This window comes from Cydia fagiglandana, chromosome 1 (assembly GCF_963556715.1).
Source record: "Cydia fagiglandana chromosome 1, ilCydFagi1.1, whole genome shotgun sequence".
Classification (NCBI taxonomy): Eukaryota; Metazoa; Arthropoda; class Insecta; order Lepidoptera; family Tortricidae; genus Cydia; species Cydia fagiglandana.
This window is the reverse complement of record NC_085932.1, coordinates 30,043,819-30,061,786: the sequence shown is the minus strand read 5'-3', so window position 1 is coordinate 30,061,786 and position 17,968 is coordinate 30,043,819. Positions and strand designations below refer to the sequence as shown.

At 36.5% G+C, this 17,968-nt stretch overlaps 1 protein-coding gene across 13 annotated transcripts in view; it reads left to right on the top strand.

Moving 5' to 3' along the window:
* The first annotated feature begins 6,044 nt into the window (after positions 1-6,044).
* LOC134669297 (glutamate-gated chloride channel) overlaps positions 6,045-17,968 on the top strand; it is a 37,427-nt gene continuing 25,503 nt past the window's right edge. For 5 of the 13 annotated variants that reach the window (XM_063526804.1, XM_063526830.1, XM_063526817.1 and 2 more), the window contains exon 1: positions 9,263-9,508. The gene's annotated coding sequence lies outside the window, so the exon portion shown is untranslated. Of the gene's footprint in view, positions 6,097-9,261; positions 9,509-17,968 lie in introns of those variants that run through there. The other 8 variants (XM_063526809.1, XM_063526833.1, XM_063526823.1 and 5 more) reach the window with 4 other exon arrangements.

Genomic DNA, 17,968 nt, shown 5'->3' with positions numbered 1-17,968 from the left:
ACCAATCAACCATGCAACTAAACCACTTCATGTTTAGGCTCGTTTGATTAGTCTCAACAAGATCTTTGACACTAGGTGATACTCAGAGTCTGATGATGGAGCTGGAAGATGGTCACCGGTACCAATCAACCATGCAACTAAACCACTTCGTGTTTAGGCTCGTTTGATTCGTCTCAACAAGATCTTTGACACTAGGTGATAAACCAAACACGAAGCCCAAACACGAAGTGTTTGAGTTATGTGATAGACTGGTACCCGTCGCCACCTTCGAGCTCCATCATCAGACCCTGAGTAGTATCTTGTGTCAAAGATCTTGTTGCGACGAATCAAACGAGCCCAAACACGAAGTGGTTCAGTTACATGGTAGACTGGTACCCGTGGCCACAGTCCAGCTCCATCATCAGACCCTGAGTACTAACTTGTGTCGAAGGTCTTGTTGAGACGAATCAAACGAGCCCAAACATGAAGTGGTTCAGTTACATGATAGCAGTGTTGGCAAAAAATCAATTCGAATTGACGATTGAGAATTGACCGATCAATTCGAATTGACGATTGACGAAACTAATTCTAAATCTACTGATTGAAGATTGACGATTACTAATCGTTAATTCGAATTGATCGGTCAATCCTCAATCGTCAATTCGTATTGACGATTACTTTGTATGTACCTACCTAATGTCCTTTTTATTTAGGCCATTTTCGTGAAACGTTAGAAACATGTTTCGAAACCTTTGGGCACCTCAGATATCGATTTTGAACGCAATCGGTTAATTGGAAGAAATGTCCCATAAATGTCCAGAAAATAAACATGTTACGGAACCTTTGGAAATCTCAGATATCGTTTTAAAGTGCCAACGATCAATTTAAAAAAATGTCCCGAAATGGAAGGGACATCCTTCAATACTGACGTCAGAAACATTTTTCGGGACCTATGGTCGACATCGATTACGAATATGAACGTAATTGGCCAATTTCGAAAAATGTCCCTAAAAGGGACATCAGTCAATACTGACATCAGGAACATGTTTTCGAACCTCTGGGAACCTCAGATATCGACTTTAAGTCCAGTAAGTCCCTAAAAAGGACACCTTTGAAAACTAATCTTAGGGAAGGGAAAGGGACCCTAGGTTAATCTAGATTGAGAATTGATTTAATCCAAATTGAGGATTGATGCGTTAATTCCAATTGATTCAATCGGATTGACGCGTCAATCAGAATTAAATCAATTCGAATTGATCAATTCGGATTGATCAATTCGGATTGACGCGTCAGTTCGATTGATCAATCCGGATTGATTTAGTTCAGATTGATGCCAACACTGCATGATAGACAGGTACCCGTCGCCACCTTCGAACTCATCATCAGATCCTGAGTACTATCTTGTGTCAAAGATCTTGTTGAGATGAATAAAACGTGCCTAAACACGAAGTGGTTCAGTTACATGATAGACTGGTACCCGTGGCCACCTTTCAGCTCCATAATCAAACCTTGTGTATCTTCAGTGTCAAAGATCTTGTTGAGACTAATCAAACGAGCCCAAACACGAAGTGGTTTAGTTGCATGGTTGATTGGTACCGGTGACCACCTTCCGGCTCCATCATCAGACCCTGAGTACTATCTTGTGTCAAAGATCTTGTTGAGACGAATAAAACGAGCCTTAACACGAAGTGGTTTCGTTGCACGGTTGATTGGTACCGGTGACCACCTTCCGGCTCCATCATCAGACCCTGAGTACTATCTTGTGTCAAAGATCTTGTTGAGACGAATAAAACGAGCCTAAACACGAAGTGGTTTAGTTGCATGGTTGATTGGTACCGGTGACCACCTTCCGGCTCCATCATCAGACCCTGAGTACTATCTTGTGTCAAAGATCTTGTTGAGATGAATCAAACGAGCCCAAACACGAAGTGGTTTACTTGCATGGTTGATTGGTACCGGTGACCACCTTCCGGCTCCATCATCAGACCCTGAGTACTATCTTGTGTCAAAGATCTTGTTGAGACGAATTAAACGAGCCCAAACACGAAATGGTTTAATTGCATGGTTGATTAGTACCGGTGACCACATTCCGGCTCCATCATCAGACCCTGAGTACTATCTTGTGTCAAAGATCTTGTTGAGACGAATAAAACGAGCCTAAACACGAAGTGGTTTAGTTGCATGGTTGATTGGTACCGGTGACCACCTTCCGGCTCCATCATCAGACCCTGAGTACTATCTTGAGTCAAATAAATACATATAGAATGTCAGGTCGTTTCAAATATTTTTAATCCTGTCCGGTAGTTTATTAAACTGTACCATTATAAATTATAATACTATAAAAACAGTGCTAGGATCAAAGTCTCTCGTTGCGGTTTACACGCACACAGTATAGCGTTTTACACGGCGCCCGCCGCACACAATGATAAAAAACCTCGTCGTCGCCGTTGAAAATGTGCGGAGCCGACCGACACACGTCCTGCCTGTACAAGCTCTGCCGCGGCACTGAGCTGGCGAGCGCGCGTCATCGGTAATATAGAGTAGTTTTCAAAAAATTGCCAAAAAATTTTAGTAGAATTTCATAAACACTAATGTATACCAACAGTATAAGCAAACGTTGCAGATTGCTTGAGTATGAAAATGACTTCGATATTAAGTAGATTTTCGTAGAAATTGACACTTGTTTCGGAGAGAAAATTGAGTTCGTTTTACTTTGATTTTCTCTTTCTCAAAGGTATGTAGGAAAAATATCGTTTGATATGCCTAAAGTACAGGGTATTAGTAATACAAAATAGCCAGGTTTAGCAGAGTAAACTTCTCAACATTTCCAAATAAGAGCTTGCCGTTCAGTGCTTCACGCGGTTTTTCGGAAACGACCATCAGAAAAAAATTCATTACTAATTTAATAAGTCCTTTTTCTAATATTTACAACGATATTTAAAAAGATAAGAAGACGCTTTTACTGGAACAAGTACTCATTGTTTCTAATAATGAGCACAAAGTCCTGAATTTCGTCGACTAGTATCATCAATTTTGCATTATTTCGACTTTTCTTGTAAGAGCGCTCTTAAGGTGGCCACTGACGAGCCTTCCAACAGTCCAAATAGCGTGGCTGCAATCCATCCATTTGGAAGGCTCGTCAGTGGCCTGCTTTACCGCTCCACTACCACCATTTATTCATTTCTAAATTATTCATAACCCCTAGTGTAAATTTCATTCGATAGCGGGACGTGTCTAGTTTTTGTATGGGATTTTGAACAGAGCGCCAAGCGCGACGTTTTGGAAACTGGACGTGGTGGAAAATCCCATACAAAATGACACTTAACGCAAACGCGTACGCACGTCACGCTATCGAATGAAAATTATACTACGGGTATATACACACGCCCACCTAAGAGGTAGGTGCTGAAAAATGAAATTTTCTTATATTTTTCTCATCCCGAACCACGCTTAGCATTCAGCATCAAATTAAATTTATTTGATGACTTTTCTCCGCGGGTTCTGTCTGGACCAGGCTTTGCAAGTTAATTCTGACCTACTTCCCCGAAAAAGGCTCGTTATTATAATTTAATATTATCGTTTCGACCGCGATATGTACTTATTTTATTAGTGGTCGGGAAACAGCAAACTCAGGCAAAATGGAGGTCAGTTTAAAATTACATTTAAAGATATAGGTATAATTTTGTTAACATTCTCGATTGCATTTGGCTCGTACCTACTTCGTACATGTATTAAAGTGAGGCACGGACGAATGATATTAAATGAAATCATTTCGACATCTAATTTATGGTGCGCGCAACGTCGCGGAAGGCTCGTGTATATAACGTAATGCGACATTCGCTAAATATATAACATTTACCTACATATTTGTATTTCCACACATGTTTGAGAAAACTTCTATGTATACCTCGGTGGAAACAGGCATATTCTCACTCGGACCTTTTGCCCGGCCTCGGCCAGTAAATAGTGGCAAAAAAAAATCGTAGGCAAACCTTGGCTATTCGGTGATACTTGGTTATCCGGTGATAGTCAGTTTTAATGTGTTTTATCCGCGTTACCTGGTAATTATATTACTTGAAACCATATTACACCACATTAGTCACATCCATGGTATCTCTTAAACATTGTTTTAAGCAATAAAATTACCGGGTAACTCGGATAAAAGACAATAAAACTGACTATCACCGAATAACTACGTATCACCGAATGGCCAAGGTTTGCCCTACAGGATCTACGACTATGACTTAACATGGTACACGTAATGTTCTTTCCCTTTAATATACTAACTATACTATATACTTTTACATTTTATACTTACTACATACTTTTATATTTTATATACTTTTTTATATTTATTTATTTATGTATAAAGTTACGTATGATGTTTATATAATGTCATATATTATAGTTTAGTGTTTTTTTTCCTTTCCAAATTTACTCTAACAGTATTCTGAGCCTGCACCAACTAGATCTTTCGGTTGAGCCCATGGTTGACTGGTAGAGAATGCCTTCTGGCATTAAGTCCGCCATTTGTACTCTTCATTTATTGTGCAATAAAGTTTAAATAAATAAATAATAAATAAATATAATCTGAAAAAATGCCTTAGTTGCAACAAATTTTCTCAAACAACTGTGGGCTTAACCGTTCTCATTATGAATATTATTTTATTCAGATTTAAAATTGCTCAATATATCATACTGGGTATAAAAGTAGTCAGCTTTTAACATTGTTTAATGAGCTATTTATACTAGTGCCATCCATCAAAAGGAGTCTCGGCGGCTGTCATCAATCTTACGCAGGAATTTTGGGTGAATGTCTGCATTTATGATGCAAATTTATATTGTCTCTGTTTTACTGTCAAATGTAACTGGCGGGAAAATATTAAAATATTTCACTAACACATTGAACGTTTTTTGCTGTAAATGACCCAAAATCTTTACAATATTAAGCTTATTTTACGGTTTAGCTCGCGTTTTTTTTATGTACAGTTAGCCAAGAAAGTGGACTACCACTTTTCGACTCTATCATCTGATTGATAGCGTCGAAAAGTGATAGACCACTTTCTTGGCTGACCGTACCTAACCGTAAAAATTAGCTTAATGTTAGTATGACTTACGAGTCTTACGACAGTTTAAATTCGTTTAGGAATAGGTACCGCTGGAGAGACGAAGTGCAGAAAGACCTTAGCGAACTCGGCGCTGTCGACTGGACAGAAACGGCTTTGGACAGAGTAGCATGGCGGTATTTGGTGTCGGAGGCCAAGCTTCACTTCGGATAGTTGCGCCACAGCAGTAAGTAAGTAAGGAATATTTTTTTTATAAAATCAGTTACACCCATCTAAATATGCCATTTCCATAGGGTTATAGAATTTCCATGTTAGTATGACTTACGACAGTTTAAATTTGTCTAGGAATTCGTCTTCGTTTTTTATAAAATCAGTTCCATATGGTATATAATGGCATCGTAATAAGAGACCAGATATACAACATCGTGTATATAGATATGAAACTGTCATAGATATTCAACATTTTAAATTATTATCTTTAAACTTTTGAGCTGCGTGTGTAGTCTATTCAATAAGCATTCATTTTATACGCCTCTTCTTAAATTTCAAGACGTCATAACTGAGGCCTATAACAAAATTTTGGTGCCTAACGCTGTTCATTACCGATACCAATCTTAACGGCAAAGGTAAATTAGAAATAAATGCTAGTATTAAGTCATTAGATATTGTATGACTTAAATTGACGCAATTCACTTGAAAACAAACAAAAAAATAATTAATTTTACTTTTTTTAATAACTCTTTTGTTTCATTGTTGCCTGTCTAGTCAATGCCTAATGATGTGCAGAAACGAGATCTAAAGAGTCTGCGCAGTGCATCCGAGTTCATATCAACTACCAAATAGTGAGTTTAAGTGCCATTTTCAAACCTCATATAATTTTTAATTATTTCCCGATTAAAAAGGTGCACGCCTGAAAGCCTTAGTGGTCCATATGATCGTTTGATAGGTCTATTTATAGCCGGGTCCAGAGGCTGCGCGGATCAATACGCCATCCAGTACCGCGCCCGGGCCCGAGCGAGCGGCACGACAAGGAACATGGGATTGGGATAAGGTGAGTTTTTACTTCAATAAAACATATTTTGGATAGTTTGTAACTTAAATAATACTCCCATGTTTAATGTCTAGTGTGGAATTATGAAAAGAGAGGGTAATTGTGATTAAAAATGTATTTTGATGAAGGACGAAGGATTTTTGGTCCTGGCATTTTTTAGTCATGGACTAAATATCGATTATTAATTTAAAAATTGCAAAATATAATAGTATCTAAGAAAATAAAAAAAAAACACCTATTTAAGTTGGAGGCGAAATGCAAAAACAATATTAATGGTTTAAAATATTACTAAGAGTGATAAACGTTTGTGAGATTTGGCTCTTGAAATTTTAACGTACATATAACTTAGTAAAATAATTGATTATACCGGGTGTGGCCCGTAACACGAGCAAATAATTTAAACATAGATTGTACTCCTCAAACGGTGACACCTTTGCTCAACAACTTTTAAAAATTATGAAGTATTTAAACTCCCTATTTTTCATACAAAATAAATATTATCTTCAATGGACGCCATCGCCATGCCATATCATTGTGACTGACGTTGCTTGTCACGCCTTAAACATAACAAAATTCGCAATACATTGCGTCTTTAAAATAAACTTTAAAGTGTATTAAAAATCAAACCACAAGTTATTTTTAAAAGCCGCTGAACAAATGTTGATCAGTATGAGGAGTACAGCCTACAGTTAAATTTTTGCTCATATTACAGGCCACACCCGGTATAAGTACCTACCTAAATGCAATAAAGATATGGATTTTAATTATGAATTATAAAGGCTCTATATGATGATTTACAATCGATATGTGAAAGAAAGCAGGCTAAAAAAATAATTTCTTGTGATAAGTAATGTACGATGGAGTAACTTTTTATCTGTCTACTATATTTAGGGTTTTCTGTACGTTTATTTCAAATGCTGAAATGACTTAAACGTCATAATACTCGTTCCGTAAATAAATTATAAACATAATATGAAGAACTAGGTATTACCTACATATATCATTTCATTTCATTTATTTCATACAATCAAGGTATTTACAGGATGATAATTTAACTACTTATAGTTTACCAATTAGTTACCAATAGGTCAGTCAGTCTATTGCATTTTACGCGCGATTTTCTTCTATTTGTTAGAACCTTAAGTACATCTCAAGATCGCCTACACATCAGGTGAAACTGAGTCTAAAGGGTCCCACAGATTACCAGTTCGCCGGACGATATCAGTCTGTCAGAAAGTGACAGTTCCTAACAACTGACAGGCTGATATCGTCCGGTGAACTGGTAATCTGTGGACCCCTTTACTAGATGACGATACGTATGTTAGAATTCTATACAACGCCCTAAAGCTTTGGCCCCCGTCCTGACCTATGACATGATGGTTTGAAAGCCGTTGACAGTTGTATTCGTATTTTATGGGTGTGTCAGAGGGCTCTAGTCGATCATTCGTCCCTTTCTCTCAAGTATGCAAGACAGAGATGTTCATCTTGTTCTTCATCTTGTTTACGGTTCGGTATTGAATTTACCACAACCAGGCCCCTATTTCACCAACGTGACAGGTGCGACAAATCGACAAGTCTCATTGTTGCTGACGTCACAGGCATCCATAGGCTACGGTTGTCGCTTACCATCGGGCGGACCGTATTCCTGTTTGTCACCATCATTGTATTATTTTAAAAAAACTATTATATCGGCAAAAAACAGGTATTTCTCTTGTGATGTTTATGATGATAATGATGACAATTGTCACAAGATTTCAAAGAACTTTCGGTAATTCTTGACAGCAAATATGAGTTCTGTGTCGGAATTTCGTGACAATTGTCGGTATCTCTTGTGACAATTGTCATTAGCTTCGCAAAATAAGTACTTATTAACTGGCGATATAGTGGAGTTTTTTTTTAATTAGCATTATGGTGGCAAACAACCACACCGCCCGTCTGATGGTAAGCGGTTACCGTAGCCTATAGAGGCCTGTGACGTGAGTAACAGTGTTGTCGACAAATGTCGCACCTGTCACGTTGGTGAAATAGGACCCAGAGCTTTACCACCTACGTTGGGTAAGATAATGCTTTTATGAAAAATTGAGACTTCTCTTTGGGACTGTCACTAACGGGTCGTTGATGATGGATGCTGCAACTTTGATTGTATGGGAGCGGCTTTGTGGCGGCGGATTCGTGTGATTCTTAATGCTTGATATTTGTGATAGGTTTTATCGTTTTGTTACTATACTTCCCTTAAATATTACAAGCGTATTCAGGATCCGTTGCCCGCTTACCATTCAAGTAAGTCCGTATGCTTATTTATCACCGCCGTGGTATAAAATAATGTAAGTTATAGTGAGTTAGTTAGAGTCCTCTTTTCTTATTTGGGCACATACAATCGCTATAAGGAGTAAAGTTTTCAAACTGCTTCACTTAATTTACCGAAAAAATTTGAATCGTTTACGTTTAGTAAATAAAACAGACATTAGTGACATTAGTAACATTAATACATTACTCAATCATTTATTCATAAACATAAAAAGCCAAAACTATAATTCATAAAGGCACTGCTACGAAACGCGTAGCGGCTACGAAAGGCTACGAGCTGTGAGAAGAGGGTGTGAAGTTAACTACCCCTCTACGCACGACATAATTCTAAAATATAGCTCCATATATTTCATGCGATAAACCATGAGTATGATTACATACATATTATACAATGTATGTGTATGTGATGTGTATGTGTATCTATTATCAAGTCCTGTGTTTACTACTTACTTTAATACATCTGAAACACATTTGAGCTTAGTATCTTTCATGGATCTTTTTCGTTTTTCCTATATTTTACACATTAAACATTTTATTTCCTAAAATAAGTAAATGTGTATAGGTAGTTTGGCAAGCCATATCCGTCAGTAGAAAAGTTGTCTTCTCGAGGAATATTTGAATTTCGCGCCTCTTTCTACTATTTTTTTTTAATATGACGTTTATAATGATATTGATGACACTCTCTTTCTAAGTATAGCTTAAACTGACAAACGGCAAAGCTAGCTTATACGAACTCAATAGGAGTATTATATCTTTTTAACTTCAAAAAAAGTACAAAATTTACATTGCGGATGCGCGAGAATTTTCTTCCTGCATCGGGCAAAGGTTGGTCCCATTCTGCCACCGGCGCTCCAACCGGCCAGTAACCGGCCAACCGCCACCGAGGCGGGTCGTCGCTGCCGTTCCATATTCAAACTTTACGAAAACTAAATACCATAGACAGTTTTGTTTTTAAATACCAGCTGTGGAGTTATTTGGGCTATTTATACGAGTGAATTTGGCACGCTCTTGCATTTCGCTTATTTATAAATGTAGTCGGATTTAGTGCAGTTTTGAAGATATTTCACGTGTCTTGAATAGTTTTGGAGTTACGGTTAAATAAAAGGTATGTTATGCTTTAAAACTCCTAGCTATTCATTAAATATAATTAATATTTATGTTTAATTTTAGGGTTTAAAAAATATGAAACTGCAGTGCTACATATACCTACTTAAAAATCTCAAACAAATTTTATGGGTTTGGGGCAAAATTAGATCGTTGTCTTGTTTTTTGTCCCCAAAAGATGTGACGAAGTGGAGCTTTTTGTATGGGGTGAAATTCATTTTTTAATTTTACTCAAGAGAATTATAATCCACGGCTAGAAACTTTTAGCCCTCAACTTTTTTATTTGTTTGATAAAAGACATAAATAGAAATAAAAGCGTGACGGAGTGGTCAGAAATAAGACAGCGAAAATAATTTTGACCCGGTTAATGAACTTAAAAATGTATTAATACCTACTTTTAAAATTACGCAAACCGTTTTTTATATTGTTGCCAATTCTAACGTCACAAATTCACAATGGACTGCGTGGTGACTACCAGACAGTTAACTCTAGGCCGATAATTATCTACTCTGGCGGATTTCCAATCACACTGCATGTGGCTTCTTGAACTATTTACAAGTCATGAATGTAGCAATTGTAGATATTTAAAGAATATTTTCGTCAATATTTCTCAAGGGATGTTATTATTATCATTTGTTGTTTCTTCGACATATGTAACCAGCTGGTTTTTACATTTCTCATTCGGTTTAAAGTGCAGAAAAGTTCAATCTTTATGCCATTCCTTTTATGAAATAGCTTTAAACGTATTGCGAACCTCATTTCAACGGTAATTTTGGAATTTAATTCGTTGTTTTTAAAGCTTTTAGACAAAGCTATAACAATTTAATGATAATCTTTACAAAGTCAGAAAGACTAGGTACTTGAACAGAAACTCACATTACTCATCCGTATTGCACCCACCTACAGCCCAAATGTAAGCTTTAGAGTTAGGTATAATAGGTATGTACACAGTTTTTAGCAGTGGCGGATTTCCCATAAGGCACAGTAGGCCCGGGCCTAGGGCGGCAAGATATTAGGGGCGGCAAATTGTGACAAAAAATTCGCTGATGATGACAAAAACTAACTCAAAATTAAACCAGGCAACAAATTCTCAAAAAAGTACCTAGAGGGAAATGCTTGCAACACAATTTTTGACTTTGTACCTATTTTTATTTGAACTGCCTAGGAGGTGAACATATTAAAAGTCCCCGGCCGTAGCCTTTGAGCCAGGGGAAGAGAGAGGTCTCCGAAACTGCCGGACCAATTAAGTTGAAATTTGGCACACATATGTAAGTTTGTGACCCAAAGATGGACGTGTAACGTAAATAATAGTACATTGTGCAACATGGGGCGTAAGTTGAATATTGCAAACGAGAGTAAGTTTTATAGGCTTGAGTTTGCAATATTATTACGCCCCGAGATACACACAATGTTTTTCATCACACATGCGATACAAAAAATAAGTTTAAAGACAAAAAACTGTTAATTATGGCACTCTTCGAGCAACACGGAAGGGAGGCGGCATTCGCACTATTTCCCCTCTGCCGAGGTACAAGATTAGCGCGTCAATTTAATCTAGCGCGGGTAATAAAACTAGTTGCACTTGGATTTTTCACTAGACCGAGTCCAGACGCGCGCGTGAACACTTCTGCACAAAAATGCCTGTTTGCTCGGTTTTTTGTTATAAAAAGAGGTCGGGGACATCAAATTTACAAAAAGAAAGTGTTACATTTCACATGTAATATTTTTTTTACATATCATACGTTAAATTACATTTAAATACAATTATTATATTTTAGTCTCAAGTAATTGTTGAATTTATCGATTTTGCTCGCTCAGTACAAATTGCGGATCGGTCGAGCGACAAATCCGACTTCTCATCTCTCAGAATACAATGACATACTTCAACGAAAATGTGTTAGTGTGCGTGTTGTGACACTAGTCACTCGTCCGTACACAAAAAGAGATCGAGGTTTGCAAGATTTGTCTTTGACGTGTGTCATTTTCTATGTATTTGTGTCGTCATTACAGATTGGATTTTGTATGTAAGTGTGTGAGAAATGCGACTGTGTGCACCTTTCCCCCCGCGAAAAATGGCAGAAAGATTTGTACGGCGAGATATCGCTTGGGCCCCTCCCTTCCGACGTGTCGGAAGCCGGTGTTGCTCGAAGATGGCACTAGAAGGGAAAACGAATTTTCATAAGCGCATTGTAATATGCCTACTTAACTATTTTTTTTTATAACTCCCGCTACGCCTACGTGCAATTCCACATTTACTGAGCGAGTGTGATGAAAATGAATTTTAAATATGGCCTCCATATTTTGGGGGGTTAATGAGAAAATTTAAAAATAAAGTTTTTCAAACTATATCGTGTTACATATCAAATAAACAGCTCATTGTAAGAATCTCAGTTTTTTTTTATAATTTTAGGAGTTTAGCAGTTATTCAAGAAAATAGTTTTTAATGTTTTTGTAGGTACATGAAAGTCAATGTTATTGGTAAAACTGTCACTTAAAATGAATAAGTATTTGCTTATTTTTTTCATAAAACCTATGTTCCTATGATCATGTCACAAGGACGTATAGTTTCTAAGATATAATAAGCGAAAAACCGAAAAATGTGACCTTCAAACCAAACCCCCCAACTTTTGATATGTTCACCTCCTAACGAGTCCAAAAAAGTTACTAAGTAAAAAATGTGTCCCAAGCATATCCCTCTATAATATATCTTTCCGTTGCCTGATCTAAATGTAGTCAATATGATGGGTGCTGATGCTGAGAAAGGGGCGGCTACAAGGCTTGGGGCCTAGGGCGGCAAAGACTGCAAATCCGCTACTGGTTTTTAGAAATGTTATATTAACGTATTTTTTACTAGCGCTTACTATAACATGTACTCTAAAATATGATAATAAAACTAATCAAAACTCTCCATAAATGTTAACCCATACATAGGTTTATTTTAATTTTAGTTTAGTATTTAAATCTTTAATTCATAGTTAGTATCAAAATCTATAATTATATTAAATCAATATTATGAAGACTCATAAATTCTATTTTTAGCCATTTCTCATAGATAGTTAGAAATATTTATAAAATCACCATTCATGTCAAAACTAGAGCAGAATCACTATTACAAATCGAGCCCGGAAACCAATTTTTAATAAGATCATAAATTGGCCATGTCGTTAATGTAACACAAATATTCCACACAAAATTTATGTACTTTTTAACTATATTGTCCATTAACCCACTGTCCGCGCTGACGTATGACAAATGATCCTACGTTATTGATGTTAACATCAAAGTGTACGGTAATAACCAATATACATAGTAACGGTGAAATATCTGCATCTTCAGCTGGTAGTTACAAAACTTGCATTTATTGCTCAATATAATACCAATCTAGTAAAGTAGTTCTATTTAGGGATCCACTAACATTTATCATAATGAGGATGGAAAGTAGATGACCGTCACATATGTCATAGCCATACTTTACACTTTGATCATAGCCAGATGGTCCAAGATTGCCTCAGGACGTAGTTACGTTTTAAGATGTTGCGAAACCAATATACAGAAGAGATATGTTATTCCCAACACTTACTGAGGACAGGAACGCCCATTTAAACTTAAAAAATAAGTTTATGATACTAATTTGATCCAAGAGTTGAAAGACAGGGGTAGGGTTGCTAAGACGAAACTATGATTTTATAACAAGCCGATTTCCATGCGTAACAGTTTAGGATTAAGCTGCTCTATCTCAGTCTGTCTATCAACTCTGCATGTAATCTCTAATTAGTCTCATCGCATGTAGTTGTTTAAGATGTCGAAGATATAGATATAACCACAATCAGATCTTGAAAAAGGTAATCAGGTCAACATGAATGCGAAGAACACTAGTTTAGGTTTATTGGAATCAGTACATTTCATCATTAAATTATATTTTCTAGGAAGCAACTCGTTAGAAGTTAAGTGTAGAAGGCGAGCGCCAATCCGCCTTCGTGAAGAAAAGGCAGTAACTTTGTATGCGTGTCATAATAGTTAGTATATTCTCAATTGAGTGACAACAATTGGTTCAATACTTTAAGTGCCGGGGACCGTAAGTGAACAATAAACGGTGGAACCTCTATAACACGAATCTCAAGGTAACACAGATTTAAACTTTCACGAATTTCAGGCTCGAGTTATCGAAGTTTCACTATAAAGTTAAACCCAAATAAATCTAAAACAACCTTCGTTGTTCCTGACCAAGGCAACATCTTTTTCTGTGTGTCATATGATGCAACAGAGTAATCAATATTATCATATCAACTAATATCTCACTCTAACTATTACTTAACTACCTAACTAACTCTGAAGTCTAAAATAACATTCCAGCACCGTTACCAAAAACCCAGCAACTGCAGGAACTTTTAAAAGCCCCTCGTTGTTTGCGCAGTTTCCCGGCAGGCGGCGCTAATGCGCTCGCTTCCGCCGCTATTTCCGGTGACATGGCGGCCCTGATTCAATTTTCGCGTGCTTCGGAGACTTAAGCTTACAAATATTTACGCGCAGTTGTTTAGTATGTTTAGTGCTTGTTAAGTCTAATTGTAATGCGAGTCATTTAGACCTAAAAAGGTTTTAGATGTAGAGAAACGACAGGAGTTATTTTTAGACTCATAGTCCAAAGGAAATTACAGATAGAGATAAACAGGCCTAAATTATAGACGAGTAAAAATAACTAATAAAAATCATTACTAATAAAGGTTGTCTGGATGAGAGACCGCCTGTTGTTACTTATGTCGTCATGTACTTATTATGTGTGTCTCTCGGTAAATGTTATTTTTTAAGTTGTGCAATAAAGAGGATTTATACTTATTGTACTGTATTGTAATTTAGTAAACCAGAAGCTCAATTCAGATTTAACAACTTTTTACGGTTTTGATTTTATTAATTTATTTTGATATGACCTAGAAGATTACTTGATGCAGACGAATTGGGAATATTACGCGAAACTCTGCGTAGGTGGCGTTACTATCACAATCCATCACAATCGAGGGGTCTACCACGAAAGAAGAGAATCCAAATTTTGTTATCTAACCTCGATTTTCGCGTTTCCCGATAGGCCCATGTTAACAAACCGCCTTGATGCATTAATGTCATATTTTATTGTTTGTGAAAACTTGTCAGTAACAGTTTAAGGCACAGTATGTATAAGTTACTCTATGGTTTACTAGCTAGCTTAGTGTTGCAGTCTGACGGCATTTCTGTACGGTAGTACTATTATTTATTCTGTGCTTAGGCCTCCACATTAAAGCATTTTGAGCAAACCCCGGGCAATTAAAGTGGCTCGTTAGTAAATATGTGACCTCTGTCAACGCTTGGTACCCTCATTTGGGGTGGTACCATAGTAATATATTCCTTTACAGTCTACTTAACCCAACCCAAATTAACACACTTGACCTAATTGGTCAAGTCATTATGAATTATATTCATGCCTTTATTACATCTGATGATTGTAAACTATACAGTGTGGAAAGATAAGTCGGGCCCTGGAGGGAAACTACCTTAAGTCCTTAAGCTGGCTCATTTTACTTAAAGGAGACATTCCTTTATTTTTTAAAAGAAACAAAACTGCATTTAAAGAATTTTCTTTTTTCTTCAATTTGGCTTGTCTAAAAAAATCTTTAGTACTAAATATTAGATTTTATGGATATTTTATACGACAGACGAGTGTAAGACCTAATGTTTCTTGGAGAAATGTCATCAGTAACATTAACTGTATCGACTAGTGTAATAAAATTCCGAGTGTTTATTTTTTGGAATGTTTAGTCGGTTCGAGTCCCGGGCGAGGCAAGCCAGTTTTAGAAAATCTATGAATGCAGTTTTGTTTCTTTTTAAAAATAAAGGAATGTCTCCTTTAAGTAAAATGAGCCAGTTTAAGGATTTAAGGTAGTTTCCCTCCAGGGCCCGACTTATCTTTCCACACTGTATATTTTTCTAGCAAAAATCTTAAAAATAACGTTATACTTGAGTTAATGCATTTCGTAAACATTTCAATCTTTTCCTTTATAGGTACTTATTGTTAATAAGTACTAAATGTTACCCTAAAAAAGAATTTCGACCTGTTGTTCTTTAGCATTGTATCCCTTGTGGCACTTGCTGACACTAACACCACTAGACAGTTGGCTCTTAGCACTTGGCACTTGACGCTTGGCACGCGCACCACTCATTCCCAGAGGATTTACCGTACTACAGAAAATAACTTCATAAAACGAATTAACTCGTTACAAAATTTGCGATGAAAAGTGGAAATTGTTTGAATAGCGGAGTTGTTACAAGTTTAATTAAATATGTTGGGAAAATTACATATTTCGTACATTCTTGCGTTTGGGTCGTTTCTTTGGCGCGTGGCGGGGGTTAAGTAAATTGTTTGTTAAAATTTGCATTATGAAATAATTTTCTGTATTTCCATAACACTAAATAATAAGTAGTAACACAAAATAAACGAGGGGTAAAAATTTATTCAACATATTACTTGAAAGATGCCATGATGAAATATTAATGTACCATTACACGTAATATAGCTGTATTAGATATAGATTAGATATATCAAATTTTTTTTTACTCATAACTTATTATTATCATGGATTCAACCATTTACAATGGTCCAGCCAAAATGCTTGAACAATAAACATCTCTATAAATTGGTATTTTTGCTGTTATCTTTTATTATTACTTATTTTTTCAACATTTGGTTAACAATTTGAACATTATGTTCGAAAAAACAGTCTTTAAAACTTCCGCATATACGTATAAAATCGTTTTAGGTAGGTAATCGTCTTAAGTGGGCGTCCGGACGGTGCAGTCAAATTGCCAATTATATCAATAATTAAATTGGCAATTTGATTGCCAGTCTCATCTGGCTTCCCGTACATAAGTTCATAATGGGATCGACGATCCAATTGAATGTCCTTGAATTTAATTTTTGCGTTCAGACCACGGAATTAAAATAGTAAATTTCATCACATTGTACGAAAAATGGTCATGTCTGCTTATATGTAGTCTAGCTCTAGCGTAACGTTTTAAAAGTAAAATTATGGCAAAGGCATGTGTCATACAGCCGTATCGCGTGTTTAGCCCGGTCTCTAATTTGTGCAACTTCATCAAAACTAAACGGTGCGTTTTGTTGCGATGGGGGGAAATAAGGAGGGGTTTCATAACAAAAGCCTTTTAAGAAACATTAAGGCGAGAGTTTATAGGCGCTGAGCATGCTCAGTTTCTCGTAAAAAAATCTGTAAAATGTACAAAAAAGACTAGAATATTCGGGTTACTTATTTATTGTAGCGGATCTCTGACTTCTTCTTTTTTAAAGTATGTCATTTTAGTCTGACAGAATTCTTACCCTTTTTACAGATTCGTCATAGTTTAATTTTTTTGCAAAATAAAACTATATTTAAATTATTTAATGGAATTCCGATATTGATCCTCTCAAATTCCGGTATTGAAATAATTATCGTAAAAATCGGTCCGATATCCCGGTATTTTGAGAATCCGGTATGCACGCTGTAGTGGTGAGCACAGTACGTGTGCCCAAGGGAGCTTTTTCTTGTAAAACTTTAGCTTTTTAAAATAGGTTTATGACAGTAATTAACGTATAAGGCAGCATTTGTTGGGAAAACTTAGTAAACAAACTTGGTAATCATACATTTCATAATCTAAAATCTAAATCTCGCTTCGCTCACCCTATCACTATTCGACAATCTATGCATTCTTGTGGTACACTTTACGGAAAAACTATCGCACTGTTAGGTTTGAGATTTAACATAGTAATTTAAATTCATGTCTAGATATGTTATCAAACATAAAAATATCAGGTTTAGGTAGAAAAGCTCCGCGAGCCCTCACAAAGCTCTGCTCTTGCTAGTAGGTATACTTACTGTTCAGGGTCTTCATATTTGTAATCTTTTGATATTGTATATTTTTCTATGAACCTCTTGTTTTGATACGACTTTGAAGATCGCTTACGCTTTGGTACGTACGAAATGAAGTGAAAGTCCTGTGCGTGGGATGCGCATCAATCACCAAGACAACAATTGTCAAGGCATTGTCAAAACCAGATAAAAACCATAACAAATTACTAAATCAAAATCGGCCTCTATTCAACAAAACAATTAGCTGAAAAAACAGGCGACCCAACAATTTGTGGTAGTTTAGCATTTGCTTTAAATGGCGGCAGTTCATGCAATGATTTCTTCAAAACATATCGTGACATGCTGTGATCACGATTTATTCCCAAGTGGGATAATTGTTTCAGTATGTGAGTCACGATTTCGCCTGTATGGGCTACCGCCGACGAAACTGAATTTACGCACGCCTGCAATGAGCTTAACTGAATTAAGCACAACGTTCACGCTAGCGACTACGTGAACTTGATCGCATTCCCTCCTTATCGCACCAATAGGACTGCGAGTCGCTAGTAAACGTCAGCTGTCAACTCATGGCA